Below are 17,551 nucleotides of genomic sequence, written 5' to 3'. Positions count from 1 at the left end.
AGCTGGGGCTGGGACTGAAGGGGTGGAGGGTGGGGAGAGGAGCTACGCAGGAACTTAGCACAGACCCACCTGTTCTGTGCTCTAGGCCCTTGGCTTCAGTTTAGCTTTTTTTTTTTTTTTTTTTTGCCTGTCCTGGGGCTTGAACTTAGGACCTGGACACTGTCCCTGAGCTGCTTTTTACTCAAGGCTAGCACTTTACCACTGGAACCACAGCACCACTTCTGGCCTTTTCTGTTTATGGGGTACTGAGAAATTGAACCCAGGCTTCATGCACTCTAGGCAAGCACTCTACCACTAAGCCACATTGCCCAGCTCCTGGCTTTAGTTTTTGGACAAATCCGGGCGGAGATTCTCCTACTTCTAACGCTCAAGAGCTGGATTACAGATTACTATGTCCAGCTCAGGTACTTACTGTCAGAAAAACAAAGACAAAACAAAAAAGGAACCAGAAGGGAGCCGGGTCCAGTGGCTCAGGCCTGCAATCCCAGCTACTCAGGAGGCTGAGCTCTGAAGCCAGCCTGGGCGCCAAGGTCTCTGGAACTCATCGCCAAGTGACCACCGAAAACCAGAAGTGATGGTTAGGCTCAAGTGGTAGAGTGATAGTTCTGAGCTGAAGAGCTCAGGGACAGCATCCAGGCCAGAGTTGAAGACCCATGACTGGAAAAAGGAAAAGGAAGAGGAGGAGGGAGGAGGAGGGGGAGGAGGGGGAGGAGGGGGAGGGGAAGAGGAGGAGGGGGAGGAGGAGGAGGAGGGGGGAGGGGAGGGGGAGGAGGAGAAGGGAAGAGGAGAGGAGGAGGAAGAGGAGGAGGAGGAGGAGGAGGGAGGAAGAGGGGGAGGAGGGGGAGGAGGGGGAGGAGGGGGGAGGGGGAGGAGGGGGAGGGGAAGAGGAGAGGAGGAGGAAGAGGAGGAGGAGGAGGAGAAGGAGGGAGGAGGAGGGGGAGGAGGGGGGAGGGGGAGGAGGAGAAGGGGAAGAGGAGAGGAGGAGGAAGAGGAGGAGGAGGAGGGAGGAGGAGGGGGAGGAGGGGGAGGGGGGAGGGGGAGGAGGAGAAGAGGAAGAGGAGAGGAGAAAGAAGAGGAGGAAGAGGAGAGGAGGAGGAAGAGGAGGAGGAGGAGGAGGAGGGGGAGGAGGGGGAGGAGGGGAGGGGAAGAGGAGGAGGGGGAGGGGGAGGGGGAGGAGGAGAAGGGGAAGAGGAGAGGAGGAGGAAGAGGAGGAGGAGGGGGAGGAGGGGAGGGGGAGGGGGAGGAGGAGAAGAGGAAGAGGAGAGGAGAAAGAAGAGGAGGAAGAGGAGAGGAGGAGGAAGAGGAGGAGGAGGAGGAGGAGGGGGAGGAGGGGGAGGGGAGGAGGAGAAGGGGACGAGGAGAGGAGGAGGAAGAGGAGGAGGAGGAGGAGGGAGGAGGAGGGGAGGAGGGGGAGGGGGGAGGGGGAGGAGGAGAAGAGGAAGAGGAGAGGAGGAGGAAGAGGAGGAGGAGAAGGAGGAGGGAGGAAGAGGGGGAGGAGGGGGAGGAGGGGGGAGGGGGAGGAGGGGGAGGGGAAGAGGAGAGGAGGAGGAAGAGGAGGAAGAGGAGAGGAGGAGGAAGAGGAGGAGGAGGAGGAGGAAGGAGGAGGGGGAGGAGGGGGGAGGGGGAGGAGGAGAAGGGGAAGAGGAGAGGAGGAGGAAGAGGAGGAGGAGGAGAAGGAGGGAGGAGGAGGGGGAAGGAGGGGGGAGGGGGAGGAGGAGAAGGGGAAGAGGAGAGGAGGAGAAGAGGAGGAGGAGGAGGAAGAAGAGGAGGGGGAGGAGGGGGGAGGGGGGAGGGGGAGGAGGAGAAGGGGAAGAGGAGAGGAGGAGGAAGAGGAGGAGGAGGAGGAGGGAGGAGGAGGGGGAGGAGGGGGGAAGGGGGAGGAGGAGGAGGAGAAGAGGAAGAGGAGAGGAGGAGGAAGAGGAGGAAGAGGAGAGGAGGAGGAAGAGGAGGAGGAGGAGGAGGAGGAAGGAGGAGGGGGAGGAGGGGGGAGGGGGAGGAGGAGAAGGGGAAGAGGAGAGGAGGAGGAAGAGGAGGAGGAGGAGAAGGAGGGAGGAGGAGGGGAGGAGGGGGGAGGGGGAGGAGGAGAAGGGGAAGAGGAGAGGAGGAGGAAGAGGAGGAGGAGGAGGAAGAAGAGGAGGGGGAGGAGGGGGGAGGGGGAGGGGGAGGAGGAGAAGGGGAAAAGGAGAGGAGAAGGGGAAGAGGAGAGGAGGAGGAAGAGGAGGAGGAGGAGGAGGGCCCATGACTAGGCCCATGATCCCAGTACACCAGAGGTGAGGCAGCAGAGTACTGAGTTCAAGACCACACGGGTTAGATAGGATAGCAAAACACACAACCAAAATAAAGTAAAAACAAGATAAAGCGGTCTCTGGGCCACAGGCTCACCCTCGTGCCCCCCCCCGAGAACACTGCCTGCCCCCGGGACACGGGCCCCACGGCTGGGCTGCAGGACCCTGGTGACCGGGTGTGGAGAGGGAGCGGACACAGGAGGGGGGACACAGGAGCCGTGCTGGTTCCCCTCCTCCCTGCAGTGGGGTGAAGGCTGCGGGCACACAGCACCAGGCTGGGGCGACCGCTGCCAACCTGAGCCTCCGCCTGGCCCCACACGGAGCGCAGGGTCACCTGCAGGAGTCAGGACGAATGGTGACCAGAGCGACGAGCTCCTGCGGCCTCTCGCCTGGCCAAGGCCCCGTTACGAGGCCCCCCCAGAATGGCCGGGGACGGAGCTGGGCTGGCTTGCAGGGTCCCCTCCCACGTGGCCCCAGGGGACTCGGGGCCACAGATCCCATTGCCTGGTTCTGGCTCCAGAGTTGGCCTTGCTGGCCAGGAGCTGCAGCAGGGCCTCTGGGTGACGTCGCCGGCCCGGGCTGCCTGGGCTCTGCCGGACGGAGCTGGACTCATGGCAGATTCCTCTGCGGTTGTGTAGTGTTTGAGGTGAGGTTGCACATTCCAGAGCTGGGGAGCTGGCAGGGCTGGGGGCTCCCCCGGACCGAGGCCCGGGCGGGGCTGTCCACCCACAGACTTCCCCACCAGGACGGCCCCTGCGCTCCTCCCTCCGCGGGGGAGCTGCTCTGGGACCAGCTCTGGCCAGACCACTCTGTGTCTGAGCCACATCTGGGTTGGGGGCACAGAAGCCCCGAGCCTCTTCCCGGGAGGGCATCTGCTCTGTGCTTCCAGTCCCTGCTCAGTAAGCACACACCCACAAAAGGATATCTGGAGAGGAGCTTGACAGGGCTTCCAGATGGCACCTGGCCCCTTGACAGTGGGTCACACACACCCTCGGCCATGCGCTCCCCAAAGCCAGGGAAAGACAGGATCGTGAGTTGGCTGGGATAATGAAATCCACCCAGTTTCACTGGGAAGTCCTCTATAATTTCATCAGCGTTAAAGGATTACAATGGCAACAAATTAAACCAACAGGCATGAATTTAGTTGCTCAAGAGGAAAATGTAGCTTGATTTAGAAACGGATATTGCAGTTTATTAACCAATCTAAATTAATTTGATTTTGAGCCACTGTTAAATATACATTAGGATGCATCACCCAAGAGCTGGTGGGGGAGGGGAGGGACGAGGAAGACTGAGCAGCTGGTGTGAGCTTGCCCCCCCCACACACATGATGGACCAAGTGGGGTGCTCACCACAGAGGAGGGTGAGGGACACCAGACAAGATCCTGAACATTGCAAGGCTTACCCAGCTTCAGGTACAACTGGATCCAGGCAATCAAGATCAAGAGGAACTGGCTTTCTTATTTTTTTTTTCTCCCAGTCCTAGGGCCTGAGCTCAGAGCCTGGGCATTGTCCTTGGGCTTTCTCAAGGTTAGAGTTCTACCACTTGAGCCACAGCACGTCCTGCTTTTTCTGTGCATGTGGTACCAAAGAATCAAACCCAGGGCTTCATGAAGGCTACACTTCCAGTGCTTCCTTGGCCTTCTTAAGCTATTTCCTTCTGGGGACTTCACTCTGAAGCAAGGTCTCTGTGCTAGGCAGCTGCGGGTGGGGTTTCCTTTTGCTGGATCTGTGGCCTCCCACAAGGACTTGGTGGAGCCTGGGCAGCGTCTCAGCACGCCCAGACTCGGGCCTTCGCCTGTCTGGGAGCTGGGGAGGAGGAAGAGGTGAACTGACTCTCCAATGTGGGGGGGCAAATGGGAAGGGGGGTTCAGAGCACAGAAACCAGAGCTGCGGGCTGCCAACGGGCCTGGCCTGGGAGCCAGAGAACACAGCGCCCGGCCCTCCTCCCTCCCCAGCTGCTCTATTTTTAGTTTTATTTATTTTTATTGCCATTATAAAGGTGATATACACAGGGGTTTATTTTAACCTAAAAAATGTTGTGCCAGTACTGACTGAGCCTGAGCTGGGCTGGCCTCTCACCCACAGGAGCCACAGCGGTGGTGACTTGGAGATAAGGGTCCGCTGAACTTTGCTTTCCGGGCTGGCTTTGAGCCTCGGATATGGCTCCTGAGTAGCTGGGGTGACAGGAGGGAGCCACGGGTGCCCAACTACTCTTCCCCCCCTCGGGGTGCAGAGCACTGTAGCACAGAGCGCTGGCTGAGCCCTCACGCTGCAGACACGGCTCCGTTTCAGAGGCTTTCTGCCCAAGAGGTGTGGGTGGTGGTGACAGGCTGGGGAACAATTTCACAGTTCTGCTTTTTAATTTTCTCTCCTGCTTAGCATAATGAGCTCCTGTTCCTCTTATCTGGGGGAGGGGCAGAGGATCACCGACAACGAGGAAAGGGACCAGGCACAGAGGCTGCCTTCCAGTCACAGCCACCAGCAGAGACCACAGGGCACAGCACGCCCCTGGGGACACCGACCCAGCGTGAGCTGGTGGCTAAAACTCCAGAACAACAACAACAGAATCCTTAAAACCATCCTAAGGGCTGCCAACTACCGGCAGAGAAGCAGGGCCTGGCCAGAGCTGGACCATGCGAGGCCCCGCCCCCTCCGCAGGTCAGGGCCCAGCCAGTCCATCAGCCAGCCTCCCCCTGGGCAGCCAGTGGGAGGCCCTGGTTGGAAGTGGAGGGTGGGGGACAGAGCGCTTCCTTCCTGCTCCTGCCATAAAGGAAGTAGGGATGGGATCTGGGGTTCCCCCTCTTACCTGCCATGGTGCTTGAGAGGAGGGTGTGGGGACTTCATCTGGGAGTCCCACCTGCACCTGCCCCAGTCCTGCTGCTGTGGGGGGACTGGCCCCGGGGGTGGGGGCGGCTAGCCGCTGTGGGAAAGGCTGGCTGCTGTGTTCCTAGGGGTAGATTCGCCCCCCCCCCTGGCTGTGCCCCCTCTCATCGGGCAGGGGACAGGGCCCTGCTGTAGCGTTCCTGGGGGCGGGAGGGGGGGGTGTCTGGCCCCTGGGTAATCCGGCTCTGGCAGGTGTGGGGGGGCTGGGAAGGAGAAGAGCCTCTCTGGTTATTTATAGGAAACAGCAGGCACTGAGCTTTGCAGAGGGAACATTCCAGTTCCTACAGGAAGGCGACGCTCCTGGCTGGGAGGGGGGGCCGGGGGTCCTGCTGGCCCTGGCTTCTTCACTGCCCCTGGGCCCCAGGCTTCCAGGGTGACCGGGGCTGTGTGGCACCCTGGCCTAACCAGGAAATGGGCTTGTGACCTGGGTGTCTCCATGCTGGCCACACAGCCTGCCAGAGAGGAGGAGGGGCAGGAGCACGGGAGCTGACCTGCACGGCTGGCATGGCACGGGGCACTGGGCGCACAGCCGTGGTGCCAAGGGGTCCTCTCCCCTGCGGCAGTGCTCACGGCGCCCTGCACACCTGTGGCCTGCGGCCAGCCACCATGAGGTGCCGTGAGCAGGCACCACTAAGTGGCCAGAGGGTTCCAGGGGAGAAGAGGCAGGGGAGGAGGAGGACAGAGCTCAGCGATGCTGCATGAGGACACTGGCTGTTACTCCAGGGTGGTGGGAGCCGTGGAGCCTCCTCTGACCTGGCTGGGAGCCCAGGGGGAGCGCTGGAGCCTGAGGGAGGGGAGGTGCTGGAGCTGGAGGTAGGGAAAGTGGCCAGATGACAATGAATTAGACACAAATCAGATCTGGGACTCAGCGGCCAGCAGTGAGCTGTGAGATGACCCGAGGGACAGAGCACAGGAAGAGCGGGCAGACACAGGATCTGTCTGCCTTGGGGCCAGCCCGCGTCCTCGGGGAGGAAGAGAAGCAGCTGGGCTCTGAGCACTCAGGCCCGCCGCCTCCCCCACATTACAGTCTGCCCAGCCACAGGGAAGCAGCCATAAATCAGGGATGACAGCCCCTGAGAGCGGGGGCCCAGCTCCCGATGTGCTCAGACAATGGAGGGACCAGCCGCGAGCTCAGGAGGCAGGCGCATTACAATTGCCATAAATATTTCAAGGTAACAAGAACCCACAGTGATTCAGCTGAGCTGAGAAGAAAGGAGGGGGACCCTGGGCCCCACAGCCCCACACACCCCGAGCCCTGCCCCGCTGACACACACGACTGGTGTGAGAAATGCATGGGGTTCTCCAGGACATTGGAAGGTGTCTTGGATTAGACTGTGTGGCCCTGGGCAAGGGGCCTGAGCTCTCTGGGCCCTGGATTTTTCATCCGAAAAATGTCAGAGTTAGTGAGGACAGCCACCCGCGAAGTGTGGGACAGGAGCAGCAGCGGGCTGGGCCGTGAGGGCCAGTTTGAAGCCAGTTCCATGGTGCACACCTACAATCCCAGCACTGGGGAGGCTGAGCCAGGAGGACTGAGTCTGAGGCCAGCCTGAGCTACATAGAGAAGGCTCTGTCCCCCCCAGAGAGGGAGGGAAGGAGGGAGGGAGGGAGGGAAGAATACTTGGACCACTGAGCTCCCTGCAGTGTGACCCTGCCAGGAGTGTGGCTGTCCACATGAACCACCACGGGGGTCACTGTTACTACAGCAAAACTTCACCCGCCCTGACTGTGGAGAGCGAGCCTGGGGGCCCGTCAGGCCTACCGCTCTGCTGCACTGGGGGCCCAGATCTTAGCTTTTTGGGGGGGGGTTGTGGGGCTTGAATCCAGGGCTGGGCACTGTGCCTGAGCTCCAGCACACCTCTTTGGATCCCTACGCAGCTCCACTTCTGGTTTTTGAGTAGTTCACTGCAGGCGAGTCCCATAGGGACTTTTGTGCCCAGGCTGGCTTCAAAACACGATCCTTAGATCTCAGCTGTCTGAGTAGCCAGGACTGCAGGTGTGAGCCACGGTGCCTAGCACAGAGGCCAACTTGTCACACCCTTTAGCTCTCTTGTCGTGTAGGGAGGGGACAGGTAGACTCTGGGCTGCTGCTGTGGACGCCTGTGGGGTCTGCACCCTGGCCAGCCCCTCCCTGTGAGTGTGGACAGGGCCTGGCACTCTCAGGCCGCTGTAGCTGGAGGTGATGGGGGGGGGCAGTGCGGGTCCAGGTGGCCTTGTTGAGACCCCAAGATGGCCTTCAGTCTACAGCCAGCCAAGAGCTGAGGGTGGCCCCTGGCAGAACACCAGCAGGAAGCAGCGTTTGACCCCAGCTCTGAGATCACAAGTCTAAGGTCAAGGTGTAGCAGGGCTGGCTTCTCCTGAGGCCCCTGCTGCCTCAGTGCTGGCAGAGGCAGTCCCCTCCCCGAGCTCTGACCAGCCGCTGTCACTGGAGGGGATCCCCCGACCCTGGGACTCTGTCAAAAGACCAAACCTACGAATCACGGGTACAGAGGAAGAAGAGATACAAACTAAAGGTATTCATCCCCAACCTTAAGAGAGGCTTTCAGATCACCAAACAGGCAAGGTCCGAGAAGAAACACACCAGATACATTAGAGCAAAAACACACCATACTCAGAATAAAGCAAAAATATTGAACGCCGACGAGACAAGCTACATACGACGGCAAGCCCATGGGATTTCTCCACAAAAGCAAGGAGGGCATGGATGGACCTAGTTCAGGTCCCGGAAGAGAACATCTATCAGCCTAGACTGGTACGCTCAGCGAGGAGACTCCTCCCAATCAAGGAGGGAAATGAAGACCTCGCGCGATACACAAACGCTGAAGGCATTCATGGCTAACTCACTGAAAAGAACACTGAAGGGAATCCCAGCTGCAGAAGGAGGAAACCAAACACAAGAAACACACAAGAAAGAATAAAGCCCGCTGGAAGAGTAGATCATCAACGCAGGAAAAAGCACGGACCCCTTGGGGGAGCGGCACAGCGACCACCCACTCGAGCTGAGGCTCGGCTCTGGTTCCAGAACACTGTTCCAGCCAGGGCTATGTCAGCCTGCAGGATTTCCCACCCAGACCAAAGGAGAAGCCCTGCCCCCGGTAGTCTGTGATTGGTTCAAACCCAGCCTTCCACTTGACTAAGGGGCTGTGATTGGTGCAGACACACACCAGGGACTGCTGTGATTGGTGCACACGTGCCACGCCCCCTTTGGGCTCTATAAGTAGGTCGTGAAGGGCAGGGTGCTTCCACAATGGGAAGAGTTCCAGGCTGTGGCCAGGCCTTGAGGCTGAGCACCTCAGACGCCTGGGCCAAGAGCTGCCAGTGGCCGATGGCGCTGAGACTTCAAGTCTCAGAACGGTGGCACCAATCGGGTAGGACCGGAGATCCCAACGGCTTGGGCTCTGGGCAGCTGTTGTGCTAGCCGGCCCTGCCCGCTGCCACCTGCTGCCTGCTGATTACAAGCCTGGAATTCCAACAGCTGCCAATGCTGAGACTGCTGGTGGTCAGAGCCCTGACAACTACAGTGCCTGGAGCTCTGCCGCCCCCCCCCCCCCCGCCAGTTCTAAAGTCCACAGCAAGGGCCCCCCGCCTTCAGGGCTTGGAGCCGTGACCCTCTGGCTCTGCCAGTCCAGCCTGCACCTGGAGCACTCACGGGGCTGTGGGCTGTGTGGCTCACACAGGACGGCAGGTGACATGGCAGAAGCAGGGAGCAGCCAGGCTGCCTAGCCAACCCCAGGATTGTCCTCCGTGCCCCTCAGGCTCAGAGGCTTAGAGGCCACTGGGGAGAACCTCACGTGCTGCTCTGGCGAGGCCTGGGCCTGCCCATACCCACAGAGACCGAGAGGACTGCCAGACTCGGCCCCAGCCCAGGTGGCCTCCAGCTTCCGGCAGATTCTCTCCTCTGAAACAGCCGCCTCCGGTCCCTGCGGGAACAGCTCAGCCATTCCAGAGCTCCGATCAGGGAGACAGAGTCACTCCAGCACCTCCAGCAGGCAGCTGCGCCCAGCCAGGCCACAGGCACACCCATGCGGTGGCAGGCCTCTCACGTCTGCCAAGGGCTGACTGGGGCCAGTGGTGACAGGCCAGGTCAGGGCCCAGCCCCAGCCAGACGCAGGCTCGCATGCCTGTAATCCTGGCTGCCCAGGAGGCCGAGTTCAAAGCCAGCCCACACAGACAAACCCAAGAGTCATCGCCAATTAACCGCCAAAGGCCAGAATTGGAACTGTGCAGCTCTCAGCCTTGAGCAAATATGCTCGGCGGCAGTGCCCAGGGGCGTGTTTGGGCCCCAGTGTGCAGGCTCTCGCTTGCGCTCCCTCTCTCTCTCTCTCTCTCTCACACACAGACACACACAGACCCCAGCCCCCCGCCACACTGCATCAGGACCCTGAAGGGTCTCCCAGCTCTGAGCTGCTGACACTCCTGGATCCCACGGCTAAGAGGGGGCAGTGTGGGGACTGGATCGCAGCATTTCCTGTCAGGCCTGGTCATGGCACCACGACTCATACCAGGAGGCAAGAGACGTCCTTCTCAGCCCATCCCAAGGCCCAGGGCCCAGCACCCTGCTGGGTCTGGAGCCACCGCTGCTGCCCGCTGGGCACCGGCAGACCAGGAAGCCTGGCCCAGAAGGCACGGCTTTCCTTTGAAGTCTGAGTCAGCACCAAATTCCATTGAACGTCCTGATACGGCAAAGCCACTGAGAAAACAACCTCCACGCCACCCAGTGAGGATCCCTGTCACCAGCCTGTCACTCGGGAGTGTCTGGCCCAGGAGATGCCAGCAGAGACTCTCTGCCCTTCCACAGAGGAGAAAATGAGGGCAGCAGAGCGGGGGTGGGCCACCAGCCCACGGCCACACGGCTCAGGAGAGAAAGAACCAGGGTCCTCAGCGAGTGGCCTGAGGGAAAGTGCCACCGCCTGTGGGGTGCCAGCCCACTTACCATCTCCACTCACTCTGATTTCTCTTCTCCAACATGAGGGTTGATTTTAGAGCTTCACCACTTGGCCTCCAGTCCAGCACTGTGCTTGCTAATCTGTAGATGGAACCTTACAGACTTTTCTACCTGGCCTCAAACCTTGATCTGCTGGGTCTCAGCCTCCTGAGAAGTCAGCTTCCCATACCCACACCCCCACACACACGCCCCCCCACACCCACACCCCCCCACACCCACACCCACACTGGGGGGGGGGGCAGCCCCTGCCACAAGTGCAGCTTTGGGAGGCCCTGGCAGGGTCCTGAGCTCACTTCCTGGAGGCCCTGGGAGGATACAGAGCAGCACTTGCCGTGCGCCCCCCCGGGGCACTGCCACCTCATCTCTAGGCGGCTCTGCTCAGGAAGCCACTTGCTGATGAACGTGTGTGAGCCAGGTCCCTGTGCACGGCGATGCCACCCTCTCCACAGCTGCTGGCCAGAGCTAGGAGGAGAGAGCCCCCCTCCCCAGCTTGCACTGTCCCCCACTCTCACCTCCCACGGAAGGGGCAGCCAGAGAGAAAAGTCTTGGGTGCCCGTAATGGCTTTGAACCAAGATCCTTGGGCCCAGCCTCCCGCGTAGCGAGGATTACAGACAGTGGTGCCCAGCTTCCCTAGGAACTTTCTAGACCTCAAGGTATTCCAGGCCTGGGAGAACAAGGGCTTTTGTCCCTTCTTTCTAGAAGGGAGGGGTTGTGGGGCTTCTGTCTGTGAGCCGATGTGAGGAAGGGCCTCTTTACGTCAGGGCTCCAGAAGGCGGTGGCCGTTCTAAATGGTGGGCTGATGTTACGGGGAAGCCTGAGTAACGTAGGCTTCCGTCATAGCTGGATCCAGGAGCACAGCATGGCACCACGACGCTCCGCATGTCAGGGAAATAGTGCCAGCACCCAGAGGCACACCCCACCCCTCCCCCAGCCATCAGCAGCTCCACGAATGCTGGCCAGCACTGCCCTGAGCCCGGGACTGCGGCCAGGGCAGGGGGACCTGACTGGCTGGCCACAGGCTCCTCCAGGAGTTGCTGGGTGGGGCCGGCCCCCCTGGAGGAGGACCAGAGACACCCACAGCCCCTCCAGCAGCAGCTGGTGGGTCTCAGGGTCCCTTCTGGGTGTCATTGCCACCACTTTACAGCTGAGAAAACGGATCCTGGAGCCAAAGCGGTCTCCAGCGCCACACAGCGCCCCATGCAGCCTGGTCCCAGCCCTGCCTGCCACCCACCAGACATCACAAGCTGCTGGCCCTCCTACCAGCAGTCCACCCACCCTCCCGCGAGTGGGGACACCGAGGGGTCTCTGGAAGCTACTGCTAAGGGTCTGCCCACACTGGGCCCGGTAGCTGCTATGTATCTGCTGGCAAATGAGTGAACATCTTGGTGCACAGTAAGTGTTCAGTAAGTAAGAGGAGTGTTGATGGGAGCCAAGCTACCAGATCCTAAACCAGGTGGGGAGGGGGGGGGAAGGACGCGATGGCTGCACACATGGATGAATGCATGCATGAATGTATGCTCGGATGGAGGGGTAAGGAGATGAGGGAAGGTAGGTAGATGTGTAAGTGAATGGACAATAACTGGATAGATAAAGGGATGGATAGATGGATGGATGGACAGACGAACAGGTAGCCAAATGGATGATGGGTGGATGGGTGAGTGGATGGATGGGTGGATGATGGATGGATGTGTGGATGGGTGGATGGTTGGATGGATGGATGGGTGGATGGATGGATGGATGGGTGGATGGGTGGATGGATGGATGAGTGGATGGGTGGATGGATGGATGGATGGATAGATGGATGAGTGGATAGGTGGATGGATGGATGGATGGATGGATGGGTGGATGATGGGTGGATGGGTGGATGATGGATGGATGGATAGATGGATGAGTGGATGGGTGGATGGATGGATGGATGGATGGGTGGATGATGGGTGGATGGGTGGATAGATGGATGGGTGGATGGGTGGATAGATGGATGGGTGGATGGGTGGATGATGGATGGATGGATGGGTGGGTGGATGGGTGGATAGATGGATGGGTGGATGGGTGGATGATGGATGGATGGATGGGTGGATAGATGGATGGGTGGATGGGTGGATAGTTGGATGGATGGGTGGATGGGTGGATGATGGATGGATAGATGGATGGATGGGTGGATGGGTGGATGGTTCGATGGATGGATGATGGATGGATGGGTGCATGAATGGATAGATGGATAGATGAATGGGCAGATAGACAGGTAGATGGATGGATGATGGATGAATGGGTTGATGGGTAGATGGATGAGTGGCTGGACAGAAGACAGAGGGATAGATGGACGGACACTGTAAGACTTCCTAGGGCCAGGTGCTCAGAGGAGGAGCCCCAGCCCTGTGGGAGGGCCTGGCCAGGGAGCAAGGCTGCCCTGTAGGAGGGCCTGGCTTGGCGCCAGCCCAGCTGGCTTGCAGGCTAGGAGGGGGTGGGGCTGGCAGCAGAGGCAAGAGGAAAAGTCAGGTCAGCCCGGGCCAGAGGCCGGCTGTGCCAGGATGCTGCGCCCCGGGCAGGCCCCGCCCCCCAGCAATAGAGCCTGCATTGTAAGCGATGACTGAGCGTCCCTCCCCCTTCCCAGCCCTGGAAGACAGGAAACACAATCTGTTTTCTATTTATCATCGCAGCCAAGACGGCACTCCCTCCCCCACCCCCACCGCAGCCGCACCAAGCCACAGCCGTGACATTCCCTGGCCCGCATGAGCCACTGGGACTGGATGAGTAACCGAAGAGAAACGCCATTACAGACACCTAAATGCAGCCTAGCTGCCCTGGCCTCCACTGGGGAAGATGTGGCTGCAGCCCTGGCCTGAGAGGAGCTGAAAACATCCTGGCTTCTCTTCCTCCCTGTATGACCTTGGGCCAGTCAGGCGGCCTCTCTGTGCTCTCCTTTCTCCATCTGTGGGAGAGCGGGGAGGCCCAGGATTATCCATGCTGGCACAGACAGGGTGTGGAGCCCAGGTCCTGGTCCTTCCATTCTTTCTGGAATGGAAGCCCAGCGTCCTGGCTCAGCTTGGCAGGCACCAGTGAGTGTTTCTGCCCCAGCCAGAGGAGCTGGGGCTCTGTGTGGGGGCTACAGGCTGTGCCCAGCTTCATCCTCTCAGCACACGGGCCTGGAGGGGAGGACGGAGGAGAGGGACCTGCCTCAGTGGGGTGTCTGGCCCTGTTTTCTCACATCTAGGCCTTGCTACTTTGCCTCCTGGAAGCAGCCCGGGCTTTGGTGGACAGGTTGGGCAAGGAGGAGGAAACTGAGGCTCCCTGAACTTGGCTGATGCCTCATATTCACAAAGACCCACGCCAGCCCATGCCAGCAATGGCAGCGGGCTCAGGGCCCAAGCTCCCAGAGAGTGACATCTCAGACGTCAGTCTCAGCTTCTCGGTCCCTACAGTGGGCCTGCAGAGTGGCTGGTGTGTCCTCCCTAGGCACCACAGAGCTGGGACCGGGCATTCCTCCCCAGAGACAAGCAGGCAGGTGAGGGGAGTCCTGTGAACAAGCCAGGAGCTGAGAGGGCGGCAGCCAGGCCACGCTGAGGCAGGGCCCTGCTCTGAACGACCCCTGACCACGGCCTGGACCCCTCCATTAAAGCCATTTTCCAGCTCTTCCGGTTTCTAAGGGAACAGTCTTGGTCAGGTTCCATGTGCATTAGAGGTGGGCCTGCCAGAACAGGGCGCGCTGTTATCAGAGCAGCCAGCAAGATAAACGGCCTGGTGCAGAGGCAGAGCTGGAGTGGTGACGCAGCCCAGGAATCAATCACTGCGGCTCTCCAGCAGGAGCCGCGTGGGGATCTCCACAGAGGATCACACACCTGGAGGTTTTGCTCCTGCAGCTGCTTTGCTTTCTAAAGGCTTAAATGCACCCTTCTGTTGAAGAGCCACCTCTCTCTCTCCCAGCCCACAGGGGACAGAGGAACACGGCCCACTGTTTTGGTTAGTTATGCTGCCACATAACACGCACTGTCCCCGCTGGCCTGGCACAGCCGTTCCTGCCAGATGGCCAGGGTCACCAGACACTACCAGATTCCAGGACAGCATGTGGCTGTCACCTGTGCCAGCCCTGGCCACAGTCTGGCAGAGGACACTGGCGTGGGCGCTGGGCTGCAGCCTGCCCTGAGGCTGGCCGGTAGAGATAAGCTCTGGGTAACTGGGCAGAGAAGGAAATGCCAGTGCGGGCCGTGTGTGATGAGGCCTGGCTCAAACTGGCCTCAAACCCCATCTTCACCCTGTGCCATGCTCTGCCACCCCTTCCAAAACCAGGGATGGGACAGAGGTCAGGTAATGAAGACCCAAGTGGAAGGGAGGGCTGGGTTAGTGGGGGCAGTGGGAGATAGCCTGCCAATGGACCTGGCCCTCTCCTACCTTCCATCAGGGTAGAGGCAAGGGCACACACAGGCACCCAAGAAAGTTCCTGGGGCTGCCAGAGGTGTCAGCCCCACACTCAGTGGTCAGCCAGGTCCCTCACTGCCCTGGCACCAAGCCCTGGCATGGCTCCGGGCAGTGATACAGGACCAAGGTTGTTCAAGGCCACCACAATCCGTTATTACCAACTCCCTGGGACATCGTGGCAGCAGAGGGGACAGGACCTCTGCCAGCTGGTGGCCTCTCCACCAATCAGCGGGAACTCTCCAGTGGGAATGCAGGGAGGCACCCATACAATGGGGCCAATCACCAGTCAGCAGGCAGCACCTCCACCAGTCACCAACCAGCCGGGAGCACCCGTCCAATCACCAGCCAGCAGGCAGTCCCTCACCCAATCAGCAATCAGCCGGGAGCACCCGTCCAATCACCAGCCAGCAGGCAGTCCCTCACCCAATCAGCAATCAGCCGGGAGCACCCGTCCAATCACCAGCCAGCAGGCAGTCCCTCACCCAATCAGCAATCAGCCGGGAGCACCCGTCCAATCACCAGCCAGCAGGCAGCCCCTGTCCAATCAGCAACCTACAGGTAGCACCCGTCCAATTACCAGTCAGCAGGCAACCCCTGTCCAATCAGCAATCAGTTGGGAGCACTGTCCAATCACCAGTCAGCAGGCAGCCCCTGTCCAATCAGCAACCTACAGGTAGCACCCATCCAATCACCAGTCAGCAGGCAGCCCCTGTCCAATCAGCAACCTACAGGTAGCACCCATCCAATCACCAGTCAGCAGGCAGCCCCTGTCCAATCAGCAATCAGTTGGGAGCACCGTCCAATCACCAGTCAGCAGGCAGTACCTCATCCAATCAGCAATCAGCCAGGAGCACCCATCCAATCACCAGTCAGCAGGCAGTGCCTCATCCAATCAGCAATCAGCTGGGAGCACCATCCAATCACCAGTCAGCAGGCAGCCCCTGTCCAATCAGCAATCAGCCAGGAACACCCGTCCAATGGGGTCCGGGACACAGCCACCTTCACTGTGGAGGACTTACAGATTCTGGGCTGCAAAAGGGGCCCAGGCTTGGCTGCCAGGCTTGGCTGCCCTGGTCTCCTGTCTGTGTCCCCACCCTCCCGCCCAGCCAGGTAGGGCCCCTGTTGCCCCACAGGGCCCCTTCCATCTTCTCCAGTGGGCCAGCCGCTGGGATCCAGCACTCAGGAGAAGAGAAATGTGGCCTTGTCTGGTGGTGGTGGTGGAGGTGAGGTGGTGGTGGTGGTGGTGCTAGGAGGTCCCTGCTGGGAAAAGACATCCAACACTGATGATTGACAAATGCCATGACGTCACCCTGACCCTCTGGAAACGGGGAGACATTACCTGGCCAGCACTCCATTCCACTGACATTGTCTCTTAATTACAATCTGGAGCAACTGCAGAAAACGGCCCCTAAACAGCTCTTTGGCAGCAGGGCAGCCATAGCTGCTCTGTGGTCACGGATCGTTGAGCCAGGCTCTTTCAAATGAAGGAAGATAAATGAAGATGGGGGCTGTGTGTTCTGGTCAATGACAAGGCCACCCTGGTGGCTGGGAGGCAGGGAGGGGTGGACTGCAGACAGGTCATGCCTGGCCTCCACCTGGCCCCTGATATCTCCAATGGGCTCCAACCAGAGGTTCCCACATGCCATCACCAGCTCCACCAGCTCTGCTAGCCCCCTGGGATGGCTGTGAGTCTGGCACAAAGGCAGACATTAATTTCTTTTTTTTGCTCTTTTTCAGGAAATTGCTTCTGCAGCGAGGCAGGGAGGCTGGGAGGGGAAGGCAGCCCGGCTGAAATCCTACCTTGCAGCTCTCCTGGGTCATTTGGGGCAGGGGACATGTTCTCCACAGATCTAAGGGACTCATCATCAGGGCACAGGACCTCAGAACCAAAAATAGAGCCCAGAACAGCCATGAAGGAAGGAGAGCACTGGGCTGGGAGCTTGGCCTAGTGGTAGAGTGCTTACCTAGCATGCACAAAGCCCAGGGCTCAATTCCTCTATACCACATACATAGAAAAAGTCAGAAATAAGTGATGCTGGGGCTCAAGTGGCAGCCTTAAGAAAGCCCAAGAACAGCGCTCAGGTCCTGAGTTCAAGCCCCAGGACTAGGGGAGCAGGGGAAGAGTACCAGCGACTGGTGGTTCATACCTGCAAGCCCAGCTAATCAGGAGGCTGAGGTTTCAAGGGTTGCAATTTTTGTAGCCAGTCTGGGCAGGAAAGTCTGTGAGACACATCTCCAGTTAACCAGTGAAAAGCCAGAAGCATGATATGGTTCAAGTGAAAAAGTTAAGGGCCAGTGCCCAGGCCCAGTCGAAGCCCCAGGACCAGCACACAAAAAACTTGAAGCTCCTGACTCATGGCCACCAGAAGCAGCAAGTGATCACGTGGGTCCAAGTCTACAGAGAGCCACTGGCTAGGGAGCCTTTCCCCACCCCCACCCCTAGTCCTGTGCTTGGGCTCAGGGCCTGAGCACTGTCCTTGGGCTTTCTCAAGACTAGAGCTCTACCACTTGAGCCATAGCACCACTTCCGGCTTTTTTCTATGTATGTGCTACGGAGGAATCGAACTCCAGTCTTCGTGCATGCTAGGCAAGCACTCTACCACTAGGCCAAACTCCAGCCTCTGAACCTTTAACTTGCTTTGTCAGTCACGGGGTTACATCTCAGGGCCTGTGAGTTGTCCCTGAGCCTCTTTATGCTGAAGGCCAGTGCTCTACCACTTGAGCCACAGTGCCACTTCCAGTTTTTGCATAGATATGAGTCTCAAGAGCTGGCTTCGGCCAGATCTCAGCCGCCTGAGCACCTAGGACAAACCCCGGGTTTCTGAGCCTCTTATTAACTTTGAGGTTGGGGCTCAGAGAGGTTAAATGACTTGGTGTAGGTCACACAGTAATAAATCATAAATATGGGATTCAATCCCAGACTCTAGAAGTTAGTGTGTCCACAGTCTGCATTTATAAACCCCAAAGGAGCATCTATTTACCTCTGCTGCATGAAAGATAAGCACTTGGTACTGGCAGAGGAAT

This window comes from Megascapheus bottae, chromosome 28, assembly GCF_031878675.1.
Source record: "Megascapheus bottae isolate mThoBot1 chromosome 28, mThoBot2.hap1, whole genome shotgun sequence".
Taxonomy (NCBI): Eukaryota; Metazoa; Chordata; class Mammalia; order Rodentia; family Geomyidae; genus Megascapheus; species Megascapheus bottae.
This window is presented reverse-complemented; position numbering follows the sequence as displayed.